The 25174-nt window shown below is 40.8% G+C and overlaps 1 protein-coding gene and 1 non-coding gene across 6 annotated transcripts in view; both read left to right on the forward strand.

Annotated features, from left to right (window-relative positions):
• The window catches only part of CPQ (carboxypeptidase Q), a 540701-nt gene that overhangs the window by 428845 nt on the left and 86682 nt on the right, over nt 1-25174 (forward strand). The window lies entirely within an intron of this gene.
• Nucleotides 17062-17192, forward strand: LOC120942124. Its single transcript, XR_005749918.1, has one exon. It is a non-coding gene; the product is annotated as a small nucleolar RNA SNORA48 (small nucleolar RNA).

Here is a 25174-nt window from a genome sequence, read left to right on the forward strand (position 1 = left end):
TGGAATGTCCAAGTACGTCCCATGTGCTGCTTCCTGGCTGATGAATGCAAATGTTTCTCCATGCAGCCCATCTTTCTTCAAGTGCCTCCTTATTGTGCATCTTGAAAACAGCCACACCACATGTTTTCAGAGAGTCCTGTATTTCACCTGAAGTTATTTGTGGGTTTTTCTTTGCATCCTGAACAATTTTCCTTGCAGTTGTGGCTGAAATTTTAGTTTGTCTACCTGCCGTGGTTTGGTTTCAACAGAACCCCTCATTTTCCACTTCTTGATTAGAGTTTGAACACTTCTGATTGGCATTCTCAATTCCTTGGATATCTTTTTATATCCCTTTTCTGTTTTATACAGTTCAACTACCTTTTCCCGCAGATCCTTTGTTAATTATTTTGCTTCCCCCCATGACTCAGAATCCAGAAATGTCAGTGCAGCATTGGATGAAAGATGCAAGGGTCTGTCAGGAGTCCAGAAAATCATTGGCCTTTTATACACACACTAATTAAAAGCAAACAGATCACAGGTGAGGATGGTTACCTTTATTAGATATTCAAACTCCTTTGTATGCATGTTATCAGGCCAAAATCACCAGGGTATGTAAACTTTTGATGAGGGTCATTTGGGTAGTTTCTGTTGCCATTATGACTTAAAAAGAGTAAACACAGTTGATTGATAATAAATGGCTTCAGCCAAACACTAACCATGAGTGAAAGAAAAGTTTTTGTGTTATTCATATTCTCAGAAAAATGGCCAAGAAATCATAAATTCTGCCAGGGTATGTAAACTTATGAGCACAACTGTTTAATGTTTCTGTTTTACCTACCTACAGTTCTGTTTTAACTGTAATTAAAGATATCCAGTAAAAAAGAACTTTGCCAAGCAATACGCTGTCACTACAACATCTTCTTAAAATAACACTATTTTAGAACAATTGCTCCTATTTCAGGTGCCAATTTTTCAATTTAGTAAGTTCTTACATTTAGTGACCACTGCTCTGCAGCAAGTCATCTCTCATTAAGTCTAATCAAGGGGAAACGCTTTATAGAAATGATGAAACGGGGATTTCCTTTCTTTTCACTTGAATGAATTTTGCTAAACAACGGCATGATGTAGTAATGGGATTGCAAGAACAAACACATATGATATGGTCCTGGGTATCAGTGTTAATATAGACATTAAATTTGGATTTAGTTTTAGTCATAGTCTTCTGACTAAATTGCCATTTTAGATTTAGTTGTATTTTAGTCATCTGATTTGTTTTCATTTTAGTCGTATTTTAGTCTACTAAAATTTTCAGAACATTTAAGTCGACTAAAATCTTTAGTATCATAAACAAACAAAAAGATTACTTTTTGACAAACAGAAGTGCGACTCCAAAATAAAAAAGACAAAAAACTGCAAACTCTATTGGCTGTAATGCCGTTGCACATATTACCTGAATTTAAAAAACTTGAAAATAAGTGTCAAGTAACATCTTTATAAATAAAACCAAGTTTTGTAAACGAACAAGAAGATTGCTTTTTGACCAGTGGTAACCACAGGCAGACCGCCCAACGCACATGTATTGTGGCAGGGCAGCCCCTTTGTGCCAGATCACCTGATCAAACACTTCCAGGTCTGGGAGTGCGCACGCGCCACCGGAAACCTACTCCTGCTGTGACTGGGCACAGCGGGAGCAAATCAGCGGGTCTGGCGGATGCAATGGCCGATCATTTGGGAGACGGGCAGAATGGCAGTCTGCCTATTTAACCCTTTGATTGCCCCTGATAACCCCTCCCCTGCCATTGTCATTAGTACTTATAATTGGGGCAGGGGGAAGAGGGGAGATGGTCAAGGGGAGGCCAAAAGGGGTTACTGTTAGCAACAATAATGGATCAAGGGATATTCAGGTTGCAAAAATATAAATTGTATATTTATTAATTGATAATATCAAGAATATATGTGGCAAAGAACAGTAGTCAATGAACTATATGAAAAGGTTAAGGCTTCATTTCCACTGGCGTTTTTACAGCCACTTTTCTGAGCGTTTTTTACAGCTTAAAAACGCCTGTATATGTTATTCTATGGCATCATGCCCACATAGGCGTTTTTTAGCTGCAAATGGCATAGGCGTTTTTGAGCTGTAAAAAAAACGCAGGGCCAGGGCGTTCTGAAGCTCCAGAGTAGAGCTGTAAAAACGCCAGACGTTAAATGCACGAAAACGCTCAAAAACGCGACCGCTGCATTTTTTTACAAAATAAACATGGACAGGCGTTTTTAAGCTGTAAAAAAGGCTAACAGTGGCTGTAAAAACGCCAGTGGAAATGAAGCCTAATAATCATATACAGAAAATTTAATTACCAATAAAAAACAGTGTAACAAACAGGACTAACAAATGGACAACACAAGACTCAAGGCACAAGTCCGGACGTGTGTGTATTCAGCCCAAATATTCCTGCAAGGAAATGCATGTAGTGGCTAAATTTGAATACAAGGGGCGAGGTATGTATCAGGAATCCTGATGGCCCCTGGGGTACTAAAGCCGAATATGTGCTGGTTAAAAGGTGGCTGAATACAATGTGTGGAGGGAGAGGGTGGGGAGGAGTGAGGAGGGGAGCAATTGGATAAATCTGCGGTACCAAAAAGAATGTCAATCAATCTTCATGAATTGAAGGATGGTTGTTGGGCCAAAAGTGGTTCAAAAATATATATATATAAGGCCACTTAGGTATTTTGGTATTTTGAGGAATGTTTGTTGGAACAGTCTATGCTGGGTCCATGTAATTCAATTGATTAGTAGTCAGCGGAGGGATCAGTTCAGCATAAGTAAGTTACCCATGCGGTGAAAAGTACTATTGACAATAGCACAGAGGACAGTAAATTCACAAGTTAAACATGATTAAGTGCTGGTGCTGTGGGTAAGTCCTGCAGGTAATGGCTAAGCACCCTTTAAGCACAAAAGATGGAATGCGAATACATGTCCAGATTACTGTACATTACCGACTTGGTGGTCAGCTTCTTGTCTGCTGTCAGTCGCCCAATTGAATTGATGGTGGGTGGACTCCTGGGCTGGTCGCCTCCGTGACTGTGTGTCCGAGTTGGAGGATCCGCGGCTAAGGGTGTTTACCCAAGTAGAGCACGCGTTTGGTAGGTGCTTGAGTGTACCAGCACTCCTCCAACCGGCTTTGCAACTTCCCTCGGCATTTCCAGGGCTCAGTCGCCGCTCATATCACCGCCATTCCCCTCTCACACAGGGGACGTCACGTGACTGCGCCGGGTGATGACGTCAACGTGTTTCGCTTGGCTGGTAGCGTAGCTTCATCTCGGACGTCCGAGATGAAGCTACGCTACCAGCCAAGCGAAACGCGTTGACGTCATCACCTGGCGCAGTCATGTGATGTCCCTTGCACAGTTGTACAGGCTTCTCTCCTGTACTGAAATTACTTACTCTGATTTCACTGCACACTGTGATTTTCTTACCATGTGCATTAGAAGCTGCAGCAAGTCAGATTGTCTGGTTGGAGGGTGTCCAGCATTATCCATCCCTTTCCTTCCCAGCCTGATTGTCCTTGGCCTTTACATGCAGGCATTAGCTAGGGCATTCTGCATGGAAATACAGTCTGCCTAGGATGCCCATCCCCCTTAGACTGACACCCACCTATCAAGCCATTTTGATGGTTGTATACCTATTACAACTGCTTTCATCAGGGATGAGGGCTCGGTAAAGGAATATAGAGACAGGGCGCTGTGATGCTTTCTGGAAGATATGTACAGAACCCTTCCAGCTCCTTCCACCAGGCATGATCCGCCTGCATTGCATGAGAAGCATATAGACCCAGTGATGACATCACTGGGTCTGATAAAAGGTATGTACTGAAAGCAGAAATGTTTTGTTAAGGAAATTTCATGTTGATTAGGGTGGAAAGTAGAAACCATGGAAGAAACAAATAAAAGTTTGATTTCATTTTTTTAGTTGGATCCGAGATTTTATATGTAGTTGGTCACCTCTGTGACTTGGCACAAAACAATAGAACTATTTCTAAAAATGCCTCATGATCTTTTCCTATTTTACAATGCAAAACCCATTTATTTCAGTCTTCAGTATATATTTGGCTTAGCCTACAGAACTGACATATCAAACTAATGTAATTAATGTTGACTAATGGTCACCGCTGTAACAGCCCATAGCCATTTCATTGTTTTCCCCTTACTCTGCTTTATGATCTGAATGACTTTTATTCTATTTTATATTAGTATGGCACACAGGGGTTTAAAGAAACAATTACTGCTAATTGAATGTATTCAATAATTGAAGTCTGTCAATGTTATATAATTCATGTTACAAGTTATATTAACTACAGCTTAATACATTTTTCCGACAAGCACACTCATCCTAAGAACTGCTATTTGAAAAGTCATATTAATGTAAGAAAGAAATGTAATTACTTCTTGAAAATATATTTTTATGTGTATGATCACTTAATGACTCATGGACACAAAGGAAAATCTTTTTATATGCAAGTTCAGAGAAAATAGCTGTAAAGTTGATTATACAACCTGCCATCCATAAGGACGCAAAGTACAGTGCCTTGAAAAAGTATTCATACCCTTTGAAATTTTCCACATTTTGTCATGTTACAACCAAAAACGTAAATGTATTTTATGTGATAGACCAATACAGTGGCACATAATTGTTAAGTGGAAGAAAAATGATAAATGTTTTTCTTTCTTTTTTTTTTTACAAATATCTGAAAAGTGCGGCGAGCATTTTATTCAGCCCCCCTTTACTCTAATACCCCTAACTAAAAGCTAGTGGAACTAATTGCCTTTTGAATTTACCTAATTAGTACACTTGTGTGTAATTTAATCTCAGTATAAATACAGCTGTTCTGGGAAGCCTTCAGATGTTTGTTAGAGAACCTTAGTAAACAAACAGCATTATGAAGGCCAAGGAACATACCAGCCAGGTCAGGGATAAAGTTGTGGAGAAGTTTAAAGGAGGGTTGGGTTAAAAAAAATGATCCCAAGCTTTGAACATCTCAAGGAGCGCTGTTCAATCCATCATCCGAAAATGGAAAGCGTATGGCACAACTGCAAACCTACCAAGACATAGCCGTCCACCTAAACTGACAGGTTGGGCAAGGAGAGCATTAATCAGAGAAGCAGCCAAGAGGCCCATGGTAACTCTGGAGGACCTGCAGAGATCCACAGCTCAGGTGGGAGAATCTGTCCACAGGACAACTATTAGTCGTGCACTCCACAAATCTGGCCTTTATGGAAAAGTGGCAAGAAGAAAGTCATTGTTGAAAGAAAGACAAAATAAGTCTTGTTTGCAGTTTGCGAGAAGCCATATGGAGGACACAACAAACATGTGGAAGAAGGCGCTCTGGTCAGATGAGACCAAAATTGAAATTGTTGGCTTAAAAGCAAAACTCTGTGTGGCGGAAAACTCAGGCCTCGTACACCCGACCAGTTTCCTCGACAGAATCCATCAAGAAACTTGGTGGGAGAGCTTTGAGTGGGGTGTGTTTCCGCGCCAAACATAAATACGTTTATAAAAATTAAACACAGGTGGAATAATCATATCTACTTATGTGACAAGCTGCTCCTCTGTGACAAAACATATAAAAATATATTGTGCAATAGAATCGGTAGGTGGGGAAGAGGATCCCAATGGTATAAGTGAAAAAAAATTGAAAAATAGTGAAAAATAGTATTAACTACTTACCCCCCGGACCATATTGCTGGTCAAAGACCAGAGCACTTTTTGCGATTCGGGACTGCGACGCTTTAACTGACAATTGCGCGGTCGTGCGACGTGGCTCCCAAACAAAATTGGCGTCCTTTTTTTCCCACAAATAGAGCTTTCTTTTGGTGGTATTTGATCACCTCTGCGGTTTTTATTTTTTGCGCCATAAACAAAAATAGAGCGACAATTTTGAAAAAAAAAAATATTTTTTACATTTTGCTGTAATAAATATCCCCCAAAAATGTATAAAAAAAAATATTTTTTCCTTAGTTTAGGCCGATACGTATTCTTCTACATATTTTTCGTTAAAAAAATCGCAATAAGCGTTTATTGATTGGTTTGCGCAAAAGTTATAGCGTTTACAAAATAGGGGGTATTTTTATGGCATTTTTATTAATATATTTTTTTTACTAGTAATGGCGGTGATCAGCGATTTTTTTTTCGTTACTGCGACATTATGGCGGACACTTCGGACACTTTTGACAAATTTTTGGGGCCATTGGCATTTTTATAGCGATCAGTGCTATAAAAATGCATTAGATTACTATAAAAATGCCACTGGCAGTGAAGGGGTTAACACTAGGGGGCGGGGAAGGGGTTAAGTATGTCCCTGTGTGTTCTTACTGTGGGGGGGGGTGGCCTCACTAGGGGAAATCACTGATCTTCTGTTCATACATTGTATGAACAGAAAATCAGCATTTCCCCCGCTGACAGGACCGAGAGCTGTGTGTTTACACACACAGCTCCCGGTCCCCGCTCTGTAACGAGCGATCGCGTGTGCCCGGCGGCGATCGCGCCCGCCGGGCACACGCACGGGAGTCGGGGGCGAGCGGGGGGCGCGCGCGCGCGCCTCCGGCGGCGCGCACGCGCCCCCTAGTGGCGGCTATACGATAGGACGTATAGCTACGGGCTCTCGCCCAGGAGAGCCGACCTGCCGCCGTATAATGACGGTGCGCGGTCGGCTAGTGGTTAAACACTCTAGTGAACATAAAAACCATGTGTACATTTTTTACATTGAGGAAACTGTCGAGGAATTCGACTAGCAAAAAAGAGAGCAAGTTCTCTATTTCCTCGACGGGAGTCTCAAATTGGCTCGTCGAGTTCCTCGTCGGGCTGGTTTCCGACGAGAAACTCGAGCCTGTGTATGCTAAGAAACCCGCGCTTGCTCAGAATAAAGTATGAGACGGGAGTAAAAGTAGCATTTGTAATGGAGATAACACATGTTTAAAGCTGTAACAGACTGAAAAGTGCAAATCGTCTCCTACCAAACTTTTATCTAACACGCAAACACATGAAATTAGCAAAACCAGCCCCAAGAGTTGTGCCAGTGGAATCAAACTTCCCCTGCCGTTGTATGTGTTGTAGGTCACCGCGTTTAAGAACGAGGAGATTTTGTCTTGACAGTGTGTACGCAAAGGAGAAGGAGAAGGAAGAAAAATCGCTGCTACAAGGGGAATCTTTTTAGCATTGATAGACATTAAGGATGCATATTTACAAATCCCATTTTTTGCCATGCATCAGCATTTCCTGTGAATTGCGGTAAGCGAGCCTCGCTTCCAGTTTGTGGGTCTTTCCTTTGCAAGGACTTTTCACATGCTGAGGAAATCTAAAACACGTACACATTTTATTACTTATTTATACATCTTATAATTTATCTCTTGGTAAAATACTTTTTTTTTTTGTACTAAACAAAATGTCTTTCCCTAGATTGCCTTATAAATTGTAGTCTCTTGTATTTCACCTGCTCACAAAAAATACACACATTTTCCTCACTAATCAACATATTACATATATGCAAAAAATATATGAATTTGGTCTTGCATGTTAATTACAACGGTGAGGTCCAGATGAGATCAATGTGTTTTTTTGTTTTAGATCTGCTCCGCACCTGAAAAGTCAGAGCATGTAATAAGTCAAGTCTTTGTACAAATAATTGGGATGTGGTGCATTGTACTTACAAGGTCAGTCATTGTGCATACTGATATATGGCCCTAGAGGTCATTGGGAGGATCAACAGCATCAAGAGGGAGACACACTACACAATTTAAAGCATCGGATAGCAGTGGTGCTCATAGTTCTTCAAGACAGCTAAGATTTTCCTCGCTGCCTATAGTAAAAAGGTAGAAATTCAACTTCAACTTCTACTACCTATGCCACCAGGACCACTTTAGGCATCTTACAGAGAGGTTGTGAAGATCAGCAATGAAGGCCTCCTCTATCTTGACCATCAAGACTCCTATGTGGCCCTTTTTAGACTTGTGCAGTTTGTCCAGGCATTTTGTATGACTTTTTTAAGTAGATCTATGAAAGGTAAACTTTTTTCATTTCATGTAATTGTACTGTATATAATTCTGAATGATCATTGTCAGATCTCTATAGAATTAATTTCTCAAGCAATGGTCACTGCGACTTGGACGATGGTCACTCTGCATAACGTTTTTCTGTGTGACTTTGTATTGTCTAAATAATTTTTCCCAGCCTAGCAACCAACCAAATAAGCTTAGAACTTTGTAATGTCATGGAAGCAGAATAAAGCTGCAATGGATTTATTTCTTATGCAGGAATGTTGTTGGCTGGACATTTTGGGTGGTGTCATGGCCTTAATGTCCCTCGGCTATAGAAGCCAGTTGTTTCTAAGAAATAGATGTAAGCAAGAATTAAGATGGAAATTAATTTTTCTGTAGCTTACAGATTGTTTATGTGACACATAACGGCTAGCAAAAACCAGAAGGGCACAATCCAAAATGGTCGATTCAGTACATTACATGGCTTTTGATAGTATAATTTTCAGCAGGTTCAGAATACAGTATGGTTATGTGTGGTGCCTATGATCTTATTTGCTGGGATAAAAAAGCCAAGTGGTGTGGAATTCTTCCAGCATTTCTTATCTTCTAAATTGTCCTGATGGTATGCCCTTTGGGAGGCACCTAGTAGAGTTGGTTTGCTTCAATCATTACAATCCTGTAACATTGGGTGCATCTGGTGCAGTCTTGTTAGACTGGTCTTGGTTTTTAGCGTATCAAAACCCAAAAATCAGAAATGTAATATATTAAAGCTTACGAGGCCTTACAGGTTGTTTACATTTTCTATATTTTCACCTGGTAATTTTTCCTGTAACACAGTTCATGTCATAGTATGATAACACTCCCTTTAGCACAGCATAAAGCAGAGGACAACTAGCAACTTCCCTTGTACTAGTGTTCATAGCATACTATTGATGAGCTGGGTCCTGTAGTCAGAACAATATAATATTCTGCACAGGAAGTTATCAGATAGCAATATTTCTGGCAAGCTCAATAGGTATTTTTGCATTTTTTTTTAGAATGGTATAACAAAATGCTTTCAATGGTATATATTTACCAAATGCATAGGCCAGCATATATCCATGATGCCAAAACAATGTTTCTCTTCTGTAAACTACAGCCCAGAATCATTCTTTATTAAAAAATATAGCACAGTAGAGCCTTCATAGAAAGGAAGGTGTTCACTAATCTTTCCATCAAATATTCCAAAAACAATTAAGCAATTCCTCTTTTTTTGGGTTAGTGGGCAAAGCCCCATTCCTTTCTGCCTCTGGCTAACTGTATATCCAGAACCACTGGTGTTGGCACAGGTGCTGCCTGTTATAATAGATTTTTTGCAACATGTCTGTCATAGCAGACCGTTATTATTAAAAAAAATGCTGAATAGATCTATCAGCTGCATCTGTAGCTCCAGACTTGAAATACACATAACATCATAAACCATAAACAAGGATTATAATCATTTTCCTATCCTGAATAATGGTAAGCGCCCTCCCCTGAAATCTATCATTGACAAAATGGTAAGCTCCTGGCAGAGGATCCCTGCCAGGGACCGACTACACCTAAATGGGGAGGGTGCAGCGCTGCTGAGAGAAGTTGACTGAAAAGTTAGAGGGGCTTTTAAACTAGGTGTTTTGGGGGGGGGGGGGGTCCAAATGTAGCAAAAAGCAAAAGGGTAGAGATAGGGAGGGTGGGAAAGGGGGAGGGGTATGCTTGTATAACAAGAATGATGTGTAAGTGAACGTGAGGGATGTCATCACTAATGGAGCTAGGGAGAAGGTGGAATCCTTGTGTATGGAGTTCCAAAAGGAGGAAAATGGGAAAATAATAGTGGGTGTATGCTACAGGTCCCCTAACCCAAGGGTGGAGGGGGAGGCGGACCTCCTATCACAGCTTGGAATGATGGCAAGGCTGGGAAATGTCAGGGATTGGAGGACGTACACCCGGAGTGACGTAAGCTGGCGATTCAAACGCCGCTTGTTTGTTTCCTCGTTGTACACTGTTTTTGTTTCAATGTAAGTGCAGGTTTTTCCTAATAAATAATTTCACCTGCACCAAACGTTACCTCACTATGGGAGTCCCCTCTCTCTCTTTTTACTTATATTACCCATTCGGTATTGAGGAGCATTTGTCCCATTAGAGGGAGGATCCATTAGATCGAGAGAGGAAGCATCAGTGACCACCCATAGAAGGCTGCGAGTGACCTGTACACTATTGCCCATTAAGGAGGGCCGAGAGGTAAGAGTCCCGGGAGCTCAGCCAGGGATCTGGCTCATCTTCTATCGCACGGCTGTGCATTTACATTATAGAGCTGGTGCTCACCTTCATCCAGTGCATCTAGTACATCCGTTCTGACAGCTGATCTGTGTTTATATTTTGGGATTGAACTTTTTTATTCCATTCCTTTGCACACAACTGTTCACATTATTGCACATTTACTCTTTGAGTATTTATATATTTTTGGACTCACTATTTTATTTTTATTTTTATTTTCTCTTTATATATTTTTGATAATTTTATGCTGAATTCTGTCAGCTCCTATATTAATCAATTTTTATGTGATACCACTATTTCACCAGCGTGATATGTTGCGCAGAATCACATTTTATTTATATTAACAGTAATACAGTGAGGCCAGAACATATTGGCTTCATAAAGGATGATAAAGGGAATTTGGTTACACAAGACCAGAAGGCAAAGATTTTTAATGCATTCTTCTTCTCAGTTTTCACAAAGGAAAAGGGGGACCAAGACTGTAATGTTAATAACACATCACAGAATGCACCCTAATGGTAACCAAAGCCAGTATCAGAAAGACTTGAAAAGCCTAACATAAATAAGGTCACTAGGACCAAATGGCTTATACCCGTGGGTCCTTAAGAACCTCAGGTTATAGACTATTTTTCCTAATTTTTATGGACAGTTTTCTGACTGGCTTGGCACCAGCGGATTGGAGAAAAGCCAATATGGTACCAATATTTAAAAAAGGGCCGAGATATATCCTGGGTACTACAGGCCAGTTAGCCTAACATCAATAGTCTGCAAGCTATTGGAGGGAATAATAAGGGACTATATCCAAGATTTTAGTCATGAAAACCTTATCATTAGTAGTAATTAGACATGTGCGTTCCCGTTCGTAACAAATGGATTTTTGGACAAATTTGTTAGTATTCATACATTTGGATCAATTCGAACATCCGAAAAGCAGAAAGATCCAAAATACGAAAATTACGGAATTACGAATAAGCAAAATAACGAACAAGCGAAAATACGAACGTATGATTGGACAATCTTACTAAAATCCGAAACACCGAAAAAGCAAAAGAACAAAAATGACATCTAAAACGAACGATTTGCATTACGTATTTTAAATCCTTTGTCTGTTCGTATTTTCATTTGTATGTTCGTATTTTCATTTGTGTGTTTTTGTAAATCCGTTTCGTTGTCTGTTCGTAATTATGTATACTTGTATCGTTCTTTCGAATGGGCACTGGGCAGTGTAGTTAGTGAGTGATGTATCTTACTTAATATCTTAGCTAATCAGCTAATCTCTTTTGTGCTCACATGTGCTTGAGTCAAACTGTACAGTGTAAAGCCTTGTACACACGATCGGACTTCAAACAAACTTTTCCGTGGATTTTTGTCTGAAGGGAGTTGGCCAGACTTTTGAAACCGAAAAAGTTTGTCCGTACACACGTTTGGATTTTTTGGAAAACGCTCATTTTGAAGTTTGTGGGCAAAAAGTCAGACCGTGTGTACGGGGCTTACGAGAAAGTATATCTTAATATGGATTAGCCGCATGTTGCTATGTAATTACAAAAGTACAAAATTACGAATCCATTAAATGAAAATTATTATCTAACAAAATTACAAATTTCGATTCAACGAAAATAAATTAGACAGAATTACGAATCATTCAGTATAAACGAAAATAAAACTGTTAAGAAAAATACGAACAGGTCCGAATAGGAAAACTTGCGTCTTACGAAATACGAAAGGTTCCGAATGGAAAACTTGCGTCTTACGAAATACGAACGGGTCCGAATAGGAAAACTTGCGTCTTACGAAATACGAAAGGTTCCGAATAGGAAAACTTGCGTCTTACGAAATACGAACGGGTCCGAATAGGAAAACTTGCGTCTTACGAAATACGAAAGGTTCCGAATAGGAAAACTTGCGTCTTACGAAATACGAACGGGTCCGAATAGGAAAACTTGAGTCTTACAAAATTACGAATCTTTACGAATCTACATAACGAAACGGAACAAAAAAAATGAAATTTTTTGTTGTGCACATGTCTAGTAGTAATCATCATGGATTCATGAAGAATTGCTCTTGCCAGACCAATCAATTAACATTCTATGAAGAAGTGAGCTGCCATCTAGATAAAGGAAGACCTGTGGATGTGGTGTATCTGGATTTTCCAAAGGCATTTGATACAGTCTCTCACAAAGGTTTACTTTACAAACTGAGTTCTGTCGGCATGGACCATGGGGTGAATACTAGGATTTAAAACTGGCTACAATGGTGGGTCCAAAGGGTGGTGATAAATAATGAGTACTCAGAATGGTCTGGTGTGTTAAGTTGGGTCCCCCAAGAATCTGTCCTGGGACAAATTCTGTTTAATTTATTTTAAACGATATAGAGGATGGAATAAATAGCTCAATCTCAATATTTGTGAATGATACATAGTTAAGCAGGGCCAGAACTTCTGCTTGGGATGTGGAAACTTCAAGAAGACCTAAATAAAATATAAATAATACATTTAATGTTGAAAAATGTAAAGTAATGCATTTGGGTGCTAAAAATACGAATGCATGTTACTCACTGGGGGAGAACCTCTGGGGGAATGTAGGATGGAAGAGGACCTGGGGGTCCTAGTATGTGACTTGCTCAGAAATGGCATGCAATGCCAAGCGGCTGTAAGCAAAGCCCACAGAATATTGGCATGCATTAAAAGGGGATTCACTCCAGAGATAAAACGATAATTCTCCCATTCCACAAAACTCTAGTCTGGCCACATCTTGAGTATGCCGTCCAGTTCTAAGCACCTGTCCTCAACAAAGATGTGCTGGAACTGGAGAGAGTCCAGAGAAGGCCAACAAAGCTAATGAAAGGACTAGAGAATCTCAGCTATGGAGAAAGACTACAAGCATTGAATGTATTTTCTCCGGAGAGGAGCAGCTTGAGAGGGGATATGATAGCGATGTACAAATACCGTACTGGTGACCCTAGCATAGGGAAAAAACTTTTCATTCATTGAAATGAATGGGCAGCACGGCTATACCGCCGGCAAAGCGCCGCTGCAGCAGCACTTTTCAGGTGGTTTTAACCCTATTTGGCCGCTAGTGGGGGTTAAAAGCGCTAGTGGCCGAATACTGCCGATGCTGCCCACGTCCCAGTGTGAAAGGGGCCTAACTTTCAATCCTGTCCCCCTGCTCATGCACATGAATTGTGCTGTCCACATTCTGTGGGATGCTGGAGTTAGGCCTTATTGCTTATTGTATTTCCACACATTAAAGGGTCACTAAAGGAATTTTTTTTTTACCTTACTGCAGTCCTGGTTTCATGTCCTCATTGTTCGTTTTTGCTTTGATGTTGCTGTAATTCCTCTCTGTTCTGGACACTTCCTGGTTGTCTGTTTCCTGATCACCACAATACTGGGAGATTTCTCACTGTGGTGACTAATCAAGGAGGTGTGATTACTGTGTGTCAGCACCAATCCAGTTTCGTTATACAATCCATCTCTGCCCTCTCTTGGCTCTCTGGTTCTATACATCAGAGAACCAGGAAACAACAACAAAAATGAAACTAAACTGCAGGCACATTATGATTGGTTTTTATCTATTTTTAATCGTTTTTAAAAGGAATCAGTTAACTATTATGTCTCTATACCCTCTAAACAGTCATTTCAGCTAAAAAATGTTTTCCTTTAGTGACCCTTTTATTATCTGTACTCATTATCAGTGAATTTTTAGGCTTTAAAGTGTAAGTAAACCCCACTATCATTTTCAGCCAAGGAAGCTGCCACCTTACCCTCTGTTTAATCTACAACTGCCATGATGCTGCACATGTGATCAGTTATGACACCAGCCATTGGATGGTTTGACAGTTTGGTTGAGAGCACAACCAATGGGAGTGTTACATTTCCGGCACGTGCCGGAAATTAAACTGTTTTATGGATGCGTTTACTTTCGCTTTAAGTTGAACTCCAGAGAAACAACTAAATACACAGTTAAAATACTGTACATATGTGGGAGTTATCTGAGAAGCCAAGAGATTTGTATTTTTGGCTATACAGCTCTGAGATTTAAAGGGGTTGTAAAGGTTTGTTCTTTATTTTCTAAATAGGTTCCTTTAAGCTAGTGCATTGTTGGTTCACTTACTGTTTCCTTCAATTTCCCTTCTAAATGTTGTTTTTCTTTGTCTGAATTTCTCACTTCCTGTTTCTCCTCAGTAAGCTTTCCACCATCATCCGAGCAGTGGATAGTCAGCCAGAACAGCTTACTGAGGAGGAACAGGAAGTGAGAAATTCAGACAAAGAAAACAAAGAAAAAAAACATTTAGAAGGGAAATCAAAGGAAAAGGTAAGTGAACCAACAATACTTAAAGGAACCTATTTAGAAAATAAAAAAACAGACCTTTACAACCCCTTTAAGGAACTGACAGAATGCACAGCCAGTCTGGAGACCTAACTTTCTTTGCTGAAGATGGACAACACAGCTAGGTTGCCTCCCTGCCTCTAGCCTGTGATTGGACAGTTAAAGGGTCACTAAAGGAAAAAAATGTTTTGCCTAAAATTAATGTCTGCAAGGTAGACAGACAGAATAGTGTAATGATTCTGTTAAAAAAATTGTAAATACCTATTAAATTCCTTCATCTATATCACTTCCGGCGTTCTAGTTTCTGTTCTCTCATTCACTTCCTGGTTTACGGCGCTTGTTCATGTAAGAACTACATTTCCCAGTATGAATTGCGGCACGCCCAGTAATTCACACCTCATTGAAGTCTCCAACACATAGAGAGCGTCCTGCCACACAGATGTAATTCCCAGGAGGGGGTGAGCACGTTACTGACCACCGCAGTAAAGCCTCCCATCACGGTGGTCAGTAAAATCAGACAAGCAGGAAGTGAACAGAACAGAGAAGAAATAGAGCAACTTCTGAGCAAAAACGAACAATGAGGAAGTGAAAAGAGGAATGTCTGCAGGTAAAGGATGCTTATTATGAAAACAAAAAAAAATCCCTTTACAACCCCTTTTAGGAACAGCAACAGACTGATAGGGTGATCTCTTGGATCTGTCCTCGTGTCATAATATTCCTTGTCTGTAGATGCATAAATGTAAATGGTGGAGAGCTGTGAGCATACCATCATCCCGGCCAAGACATAAAAAAATACCCTCCAAGAGTAGGTACTATTGTAGGCATATCAGGCAAAAGAAATTCCAAAAGCATGGATTATAAAACAATATAAACTTTATTTTATATCGGATTAAAAAATTAAGTTATAAAAGTGTATGGCTTCCTTTCTGTTAAAAAAAAAAAAAAAAAAGCGTATGGCTTGTAAACATACAGTATGCGTAATTGCAGTTCAATTGTATGATTGCCAAGACCTCAACCAAAACATAATAATGTAATGAGACAATATAAAGTTTATATTGTTTTATAATCCATGCTTTTGGAATTTGCTTTGTCTGATATGTTTACAATAGTCCCTACTCTATTGGAGGGTATTTTTTTTTTTTTTTTATGTCTTGTCAGCAGATGGGGATTCGGGACACCCAAGTACCCCTCACTCCCTAACTTCTGCTGAACAGGGAACTACAAGAGCCTGATATTAAAGTCTACTTAAAGAACTTGGACTAATTGAAAATTCAAAATACATTTAATAATTTTGTAATAATTACATAACGGCACTTATTGGCATCTTTTAAATCACCGTCTGGATCCTGCAAGAGGTCAGCCATGAGTCCCTGGGTCATGTTATTCAAAACTATTCCAGGGAGAGAGAAAAATGTGAGGGAGATGTAGGGAGCAGATAGGAGTTCTTTCTCTTATGATTGACACCAACATTTTTAGATTTAATTCATATTATTATGTTCCAACTCTGCTTCATTATTAAGAATTTGAATGATGGCCCTATTTTCTCTAATTATGTTATTTTCTGATGCAAGGGAGTTATTCACAGCTAGAATACTGTAAATTATAGTGTAAAATGTAACTGAAACAATGAGCGTAAAATGTATTACCCACAGTGAGAAAATCCTATTTTCACAATCACTTTTACTATTGTTCTCTCATGTGTGCGTTATACCATTGTTGAATGTACACACAGCAGCTCATATGAAAACCCATTATACTGTGGACCCCCTAATCAAAACGGTATTTATTGCCAGCTAAAATGAATATGTTATTATTGACTTGTATAGTACCATTATATCCCATGGTACTGTACAAAGAGAGATTATGGGTTGAGGGGTGGGGGGCTGGGACAGGTAGTACAATACATAGAATGTTCTAGTGACAGGTATTAACAGTTGCATAGCGTAATGTATCAATATGGAAAATGAGCCTTGCTTATACATTTAGTGTAGGAATAGGAGAGAGATGAAGCAGTGTGTGACTTATCAGACTTTGAAAGAAATGCTGGATCAGTGAATAAAGAGAATATACACTGATCATCCACAATGGTGTGACCACTGACAGGTCAAATGAATAACATTGATTGTCTTGTTACATTGAAAGTAGCTGGTATAAATTAGCAGCAAGTAAACATGTTGTCCCCGAAGTTGATATTTTGAAAGCAGAAGTAATGTGCTAGCATAAAGATTTGAACAGCTTTGACAAAATGTAAAAGCTACATGCCTGGATCAGAGCAACTCCAAAACTGCTGGATGGTCCCAGTCCACGGTGTTCAATACGTACCAAAAGTGGTCCGAGGAAGGAAAACTGGCAGACTTGGAGAGCAGGTTCTCTATTTTTCCGTTGGAAATTCCGACAGAATTTTGCCCGGTCAAAAGTCAGACTGTGTGTACGCTCCCCCTGTCACTGGGCAAGGGCACATCACGTGATGTGTATCTTATATCTGGCAGGGGCAGAGTAAATCCCATATTCATCCCAGCACAGCTGTGTGGTCACTGTCAGCTGGTTCATGCTATGGGGACAAACCTCACTGGGGGAGGTTCTCTGGGTTCCTTCAGAAGTCTGTGTTCGTTTTATTGATGGCGGGTTCTCTTTGGGTTCCTTCATGGGTTCAGTGGTGACTGGTTATTTAGGTTCTTGTATGGGGGTTCAGTGGTGGTTGGTTGTCTTTGGGTTCTTGTATGGGGTTCAGTGGTGACTGGCTCTCTTTGGGTTCTTGTATGGGGGTTCAGTGGTGACTGGCTCTCTTTGGGTTCTTGTATGGGTTCAGTGGTTGGTTCTCTGGGTTTCTTGGGGTCAGTGGTGACAGGCTCTTTGGGTTATTTTATGGGGGGTTCAGTGGTGACTGGCTCTTTGGGTTCTTGTATGGGTTCAGTGGTGGTTCTCTGTGTTTCTTGAGGTCAGTGGTGACAGTTTTTTTCAGTGAGCCCCAGCTCTTTGACTGATGACCCCTGACGCTGGTTTGTTCATGTGGGTGGGGCCATGTAGGGTTCCCCCAGGCTGACCTTGTTGGAGAGCACTGTAGGGGGACTTCTGAGCTCACATCATTGTGGGTGGGGAAGACCCCAATAGGCTTCACAGATTTTACACAATTTCTGTACTGTTACTGGTCAGATGTCATAGCTGTCATCTTGTCATGAAGTCTTCTTATACATAGGATGTGCCCTTAACTAAAAAAAAAAAAAAAAAAAAAGAAGACTGTGTGTACGCGACATTACTCTCAGATGGGAATGAAGTTTGGTGCAACTCCAGTGTACATTATTGTCAATGGCTGCTTAATGACCAAAGCAAGAGTAGGCAAGTCCATAACAAGATAAGAAGGCAGCAGTAGGGTGGAGAAACTCTTGGTATAGTAGAATAATGTTAACCATTTGTCGACTGCAATACATACTGTGTGTGTGTGTGTATGTATGTATGTATATATATATATATATATATATATATATATATATATGGCTTTCTCATAAAAGCATTCCGAGCGGCTCAGGACTCTATTACAAGGGATGACAAGGAAAATGAAAGAGACAGTGTAAAAATAAAACATAAAAAGTAAAATAAATATATATTAACTAATATAGTGAAGATCCAGGCCTACTTTCACTATCTCGGCGCTAAGGGCAAAGTAGGAACTTATAACAGAAAACCAATGACTAAATGTTACCATAGGTCATTCAATATAAAACTTTCAGCAGCCGCTTAAAATACAAAACATCTAAAAATATAGTAAATTACAATAAGTAATACAATTCTTATTCGTTACTACAGCAGCGCTAGTTGTCACTATAGACTGTGACCCCTCTTTCCTATGACCATGCATAGAAGGAATTGATATTAAGATGAAGCGATATAAGCAAGAGTCCAGTGAAAGAAGTGCTCTAAAAGAGTGGTAAGTTTCTCCGCTGCAGGTGACATCAAACGTGCACACTCCACACTTCAGGCTTCTCCTTCTGGTGAGTAGATACCCATAAGGGGATATTGACACAGGAGAAAAAATACTTTTGCTTTTCAATCTGCAGCTGCTGTAATTTTTGGAAAATACAATATGACTACCTGGAGGTGTTCTGAACACAGACTGTGTACAAAGTTGCTTCCAGAAACATAATTTCCTGCTTGTGTGATTGGCTCACCGATTTTCCCAGGAGTCTGCAGTAAGAAGCGAATCGGATATCAGGCAACCCCCTGAAACAAAAATGAAAGTTTTGGTGAACTACTCCCAATAGAAACACATCTAAAGGGATGCAGGCCCAGCAGCTTTCCTCATTGGTGTCCTGCAAGTGCACATGTGATTGATAATTATGAAACCACTCTCATTAGACTCACTTTCCCACATGGGCACAGGGGAACAACCAGTGATTTCTTCAGAATAACAAAATATGGGAATCTGCAGCAAAGTTTGTTAAAATCCTTGTAATGTATATAGATCACCCAAGGGGGGAATGTTTTTTACTTAACAAAAGTGAAGTTATGCTTTAACAAATAAAAACCCTCAAAAATGTATACGTTTAAAAAAAAATTGGGCAGACTCGATGGACCAGTTAGTCTTTTTTCTGCCATCTAAGGGCCTGATCCACAAAGAGCGGCCGTAACTTAAATTTTCCTATTTAAGTTACACCGCCGCAAAATCTCTACCTAAGTGCCCGATCCACAAAGCACTAACCTAGAAATTTTGAGCGGTGTAACTTAAATCCGTCCGACGCAAGGCGTTCCTAATCTAATGGGGCGAGTCCCATTTAAATTAGGCGCGCTCCCGCGCCGGACGTACTGCGCATGCTCCTGACGCGATTTTCCCGACATGCATTGCGCAAAATTACGTTACGCCGAGTTTTGTGAATCGCGCCGGGTAAAAAAAGTTGCGGCGGGAAAAAAAAAATGTAAAAAAGAAATTGACAGCGTCGCGGGAAAGAAGGGTCTACTTTTACATGGTGTACTAACTTTACACCTTGTAAAAGCAGCCCTAATTTTGCGACGGCAAACTAATACTTACGGAGAAAAAACGAAGCTTAAAAGCTTTGTGGATCTCCGTAAGTGCTAATTTGCATACCCGACGCTGGATTTCGACGAGAAATGCCCCCAGCGGCGGCTGCGGTACTGCATCCTAAGATCCGACAGTTTAAGTCCCTTACACATGTCGGATCTTCTGCCTATCTATGATAAACTGATTCTGTGGATCAGTTCCATAGATAGAAACAGGGATACGACGGCGTATTAGTAGATCGGCGTATCCCTTTTGTGGATCAGGCCCTAAGTTTCTATGACAGGACTTGCTGTATAATCTATAAAAAAAATGATCTTCCGCAATTGTTTCTAATGTTCCTTCTAGACTGCATATACAGGTTTACATAACCTATGATGGTGTATGCTTCTGAGATTTATGAACAAGCTAAGTGCACAATTGGTATAATAAAGGATAGAAGGACTAGAATCAAGACACACACACACTAATGCGCCTACTGCAGGATGTATAATGTTTCTGTGCAGAGGAGAATAAACTATACAGCATATATTTTTAGACAATTTTAGTTAAGTTCCCTATTGGTTTAGTAGACGATTTTTGCTTTTCAGGCTATTTAAAAAAAAACAGCATCTCAGAAAATGGATTGTTATTATTATCTTAAAGATTTCATAGAGAAAGAAATAGTGGGCCAGATCCACATAGAATTGGATAGGCGCAGCATAGAAAAATGGTGTGTAGCGCTACGGTCAAATCAATAAACAACAATAAAAATTGTGGTTCTGCAGAAAAACACAAGAAGTGGTGAACTGTAAAAAATCCTGTGGAAGAATTCCTATGTGCAACAAATGAATGACGTCCAATATGTGCAATCATATAGCATTGAGTCCATATAAACAGAAAACACCACGTGCAAGGATGGAGGAAATCTTGATTATACTCCAATGAAAAGCCGTATCTTACCTGGCTTTAAGTCAAATCCAGGAAGATTTTGCGCCGTAAGTTACGGCGGCGTAGTGTATTTCTGGCGGCGGAATGCAAATCGGCGGGTAGGGGGCGTGATTCATTTAAATGAAGCGCGTCCCCGCGCCGATTGAACTGCGCATGCTCCGTTTCAAAATTTCCCGCTGTGATTTGCGCGAAATGACGTCGCAACAACGTCATTTTTTGAACTTGGACGTGACTTACGTCCATTCCTATTCACGGACTTTCGCAAAAAAAAAATTCAAATTTAGACGCGGGAACGACGGCCATACTTTAACATGGCAAGTCTATCTATACGCCGTAAAATAGCAGCTTTAACTATACGCCGGAAAAAGCCGACTAGAGACGATGTAAGAGAATTCGACGGCCGCGCGTACGTTCGTGGATCGTCGGAAAAAGCTAATTTGCATACCCGACGCGGAAAACGACGCAAACTCCACCCAGCGGGCGCCGAAGTATTGCACCTACGATCCGAAGGCGTACGAAGTGTCGGATCGAACTCAGAAGCCGTCGTATCTTGGTTTGAGGATTCAAACTAAAGGTACGACGCGGGTAATTTGAAAGTAAGCCGGCGTATCAGTAGATACGCCGGTGTAATCGCTATGTAGATCTGGCCCAGTATGTTTAAAGAAGTCAGAGGTAGAATCAATTCTGACTTTTAGTAAAAAAATCCCAAATAAAAATCTCCACATCTGAGTAAATTATTAGTGGATAATGCTGCGTACAATATCATTTTTTTTTCTCCAGTTTAATCAATTTCTTATTTTTTGTGCAGTTATGATTTGTCTGTTATTACTTCCTGTCAGAAAAAAAATGGTAGCTGGACATCTGCCTTCATTATTGTTATACAGGATTTATAGCACCACTAGTTTATGCAGCACTTTACAATATAAAGGCAGGCAGACTGTTACAATACAGTTCAAGACAAGAATGTAAGGAAGGTCCTGTTCATGAGAACTTTCAATTTAGAAAGAGGAGCAAGTGCTACCAAGTCACTAAAGATATGCGTTTTCCTGGAATTGCCCAAAGGTGAACAGAGCAAGAGACAGACTGAGGTAGGGAGTTTCAGAGGATGGGAGAGGCTCTGGAGAATTTCTGGGGGTAATCATAAGAGGAGATGACAAGGGAGCTAGAGAACAGGAGGCCTTGAAAGGAGCTAAGAGGGTAAAATTATGAGACAAGGTTGGTGATAGAGTTGAGGATGGCTTTGTTTGTTGTTAGTATTTTAAATTTTATTGGTTGGGCGAGCTGTATCCAGTAAAGGGATTTACAAAGAAAGGTGGTGTACACTGAGGTAAAGGCAAGGTAAATACACTATATTGTCAAAAGTATTGGAATTCCTGTCTTTACATGCCCATTGGACGACAAAGTCTGGCTCGCAGTTTTCGCTCTAATTCATCCCAAAGGTGTTTTATCGGGTTGAGGTCAGGACTCTGTCCAGGCCAGTCAAGTTCATCCACCCCGAACTCGCTCATCCATGTCTTTATAGATTTTGTTTTATGTACTGGTGTGCAGTCATGTTGGAACAGGAAGGGGCCATCCCCAAACTGTTCCCACAAAGTTGGGAGCATGAAATTGTCCAAACCATCTTGGTATGCTGATGCCTTAAGAGTTCCCTTCACTGGAACTAAGGGGCAACCCCAAACCCTGGAAAAACAACCCCACACCAAAAACTCCTCTCCACCAAATGATATGGAGGGGTGGCCCAATACTTTTGACAGTAGAGTGTGGATAAGCGAGTTTGGGTGAAGGAACTTGACTAGCCTGCACAGTTCTGACCTCAACCCAACAGAACAGGCGAAGCAGTGCCTGACCTCACAAATGCGCTTCTGGAAGAATGGTCAAATATTCCCAAAGACACACTCCTAAACCTTGTGGACAGCCTTCCCAGAAGAGTTGAAGCGGTTATAGCTGCAAAGGGTGGGCCAAGTAAATATTGAACCCTCTGGACTAAGATTTGGATGCCATTAAAGTTCATGTGCATTAAAGGCATTATATTGGCTAATACTTTTGGCAATATAGTATAAGTATAAGTTTGGCAATCATAATAAACTGAAGGGGGAATTGCCTGTGTAAAGGTAGGCCAGTGAAGAGAGTGTTGCAATAATCAAGGCTAGAGATACCATAGGATTGAACAGGACTGCTGTTAAAAATCACGGGGCCCTATATAGCCTACCTGACAGGGCCCCCCTGGCCGGAAGTGACTGAGGACATAGTTATCAGTCCATTTCTCTGTAACCTCTGCTACACATATAAATGAATTGTAAGGGCTCGGAGGCTTCTTGCGTATTCACAAACTTAAGCACAGGTTATCAACTGACCTAGGGAGGAGATGTACAGTGGGTATAGAAAAGAATTGCCCCCCCCCCCCTTTAAAATCACATTTTGTTGCTTTGCAGCCTGAAATAAAGACACACAGTTTTTGTTTTATTTAGCTGTATTTACTTATAACATCCAAGTGAAAGATATAACACCAACACATCAGAAAAAATAAATAAAAAATTCTGAAATAGAATCACTGAGTTTAGGAAAAAGGATCTCACAAGTTTGCAAAATTTGGCCACTCTTCTTTGCAGAACAGATTTTTTCTCCTTCAATCGATGTGCGGTCACTTTTGCTGTGTGCTGTGAGCAGGGCTGCTGTTAGAAATCACAGGGCCCCATACAGCCTACCTGGCAGGGCCCCCCTCAAATATATCAAAACAAATTTTTCACTAAAAATATACTAAAATCATTCTTAGTGGACACAAAGATAACAGGGAAGCTGTTATCTCTTTATTAGCCCTTTAGTGTCTCTCCCTGCAGCAGCTGAAAGTCGGCGGGAGGGAGAGAAACCGGTTTCCAGCTGCTGCAGAGAGTCACATAGGGCATCCTGTAATTGCCCCCTCCATCCGACCGCACTGATTCCCTCTGCTGTTTGGGCCCCCCTTGTGAGCCCGGGCCCCGCTGTGAGCCAGGGCCCCCTACAAGAGGACTGGTGGTCTCCCCCTATCAGCAGCCCTGGCTGTGGGTCATTGTCATGTTGGAAGGTAAAGCTCGGAACTTGTAGACTGTGCATCCTGTATGAACCCCATAGTGTAATTTTCTGTTTTAGACTAGGTTTACACCTATGTGTTCGGTGCGGCCTGCGTTTGCACAGGCACAGCAGACTATTCAATGGAATGGGCTGCTGTACCTGCAGGAAAAAGGTTCCTGCACCCTTTCAAAACCACAGCCACAGGGGAAAAAAAGCACAATATGATTTCCCACACCCGCAAATAAATTGTGTGTTTAGATGCATGGGGGTGATATTAATCATGAATGCGCCGCGTGTCTGTAAAGGAGCAGCGCTCCTTTTTGCTGTGGTTGACACAAGTGTGCACCAACCCTTACCTGGAGTGTACCTTTAAATTAACTACCAATGTAATAAATCTCTCAGGGACCTCAGAGGCTGAAACTTGCATGTTTAAATGTTCAGGTCTGTGCATTTGCTGCAGCCATTTCAAGAGGCCCATTCCCCTTGCTAAAATGTAAAGCCCATTTCCGGGCAAGCATAAGCACCTTCACACCCATTCACCATTTTTCTTCTGCAAATTAAAAGTTCACAACCTCTTTTTACTCACCAAAGTCTGCAGTCGCATGTCCCTTGCCATCACCTCTTCCGAGAGTTGAGATTGTTGGTCCAGCAGGGCAGAGCAGTCTGGTCCTTGGCCAACTGGTCATTGTGCTGCTGCAGTTATGGACCCTGCTACTGGACAGCCAATGCCAATTGTCAATGTCACCCAGCCAGTGATGTGACCGCTCTTATGCCTTGTACACACGACCGGTTTTCACAACGAGAAAACTGCCATTTTCTATTTTGGTCGTGAAAACCGCTCGTGTGTATGCTCCCTAGCAGTTTTCTAGACCAAAAAAATGCCTGCAAAAAAATTGAAACCAGCTCTCTTTTTTCTCGTTGTGTTTCCCATCAGTTTTTTTCTCGTCACGAAAAACAGTCGTATGTATGCTTTTCCGAGGGGGAAAAAAACGTGCATGCTCAGAATCAAATATGCAGCCCAAAATCCGCCCAAAGGGTGGCGCCCTTTAAAAGGAACTTCCCCTTTATAGTCCCGTCGTACGTGTTGTACGTCACCATGCTTTGGTCGGACACTTTTTTGCATGAACGTGTGTATGAAAGTCAGGCTGTTGAGGAATCGCAGAGGAAAATGGTCATGTGTACGAGGCAAAAGGAGGACCCTAATGCCTTCTACACATGATCAGGCTTTTGCCTGGCCAAATCACATTGGAATTCCGACGGAATTCCATCGGAGAAAAATATGTTCTATATCAAAACTCCGATGGAGTTCATCAGAATTTCCAATGAAAAAACTCAGATGGGGCTACACATGATCGGAATATCCGATGGGAAAAGTCAGTCAGACTTTTTCCATCAGAAATTCCGATCATGTGTACAAGGCATAACACTCTGCTGTGAAGAGAGAGGACGTAGGACCTGGAGTGTCATGTGAGCACAGTTTAAGGTAAGCTAAAGGGTTAGGATTTTAGAGTAGTCTTTAAAAAACGATATAATTGTGAGTAGTTATGGGGGTTGGTGG

The sequence above is a fragment of the Rana temporaria genome, chromosome 5, assembly GCF_905171775.1.
Source record: "Rana temporaria chromosome 5, aRanTem1.1, whole genome shotgun sequence".
NCBI lineage: Eukaryota > Metazoa > Chordata > Amphibia > Anura > Ranidae > Rana > Rana temporaria.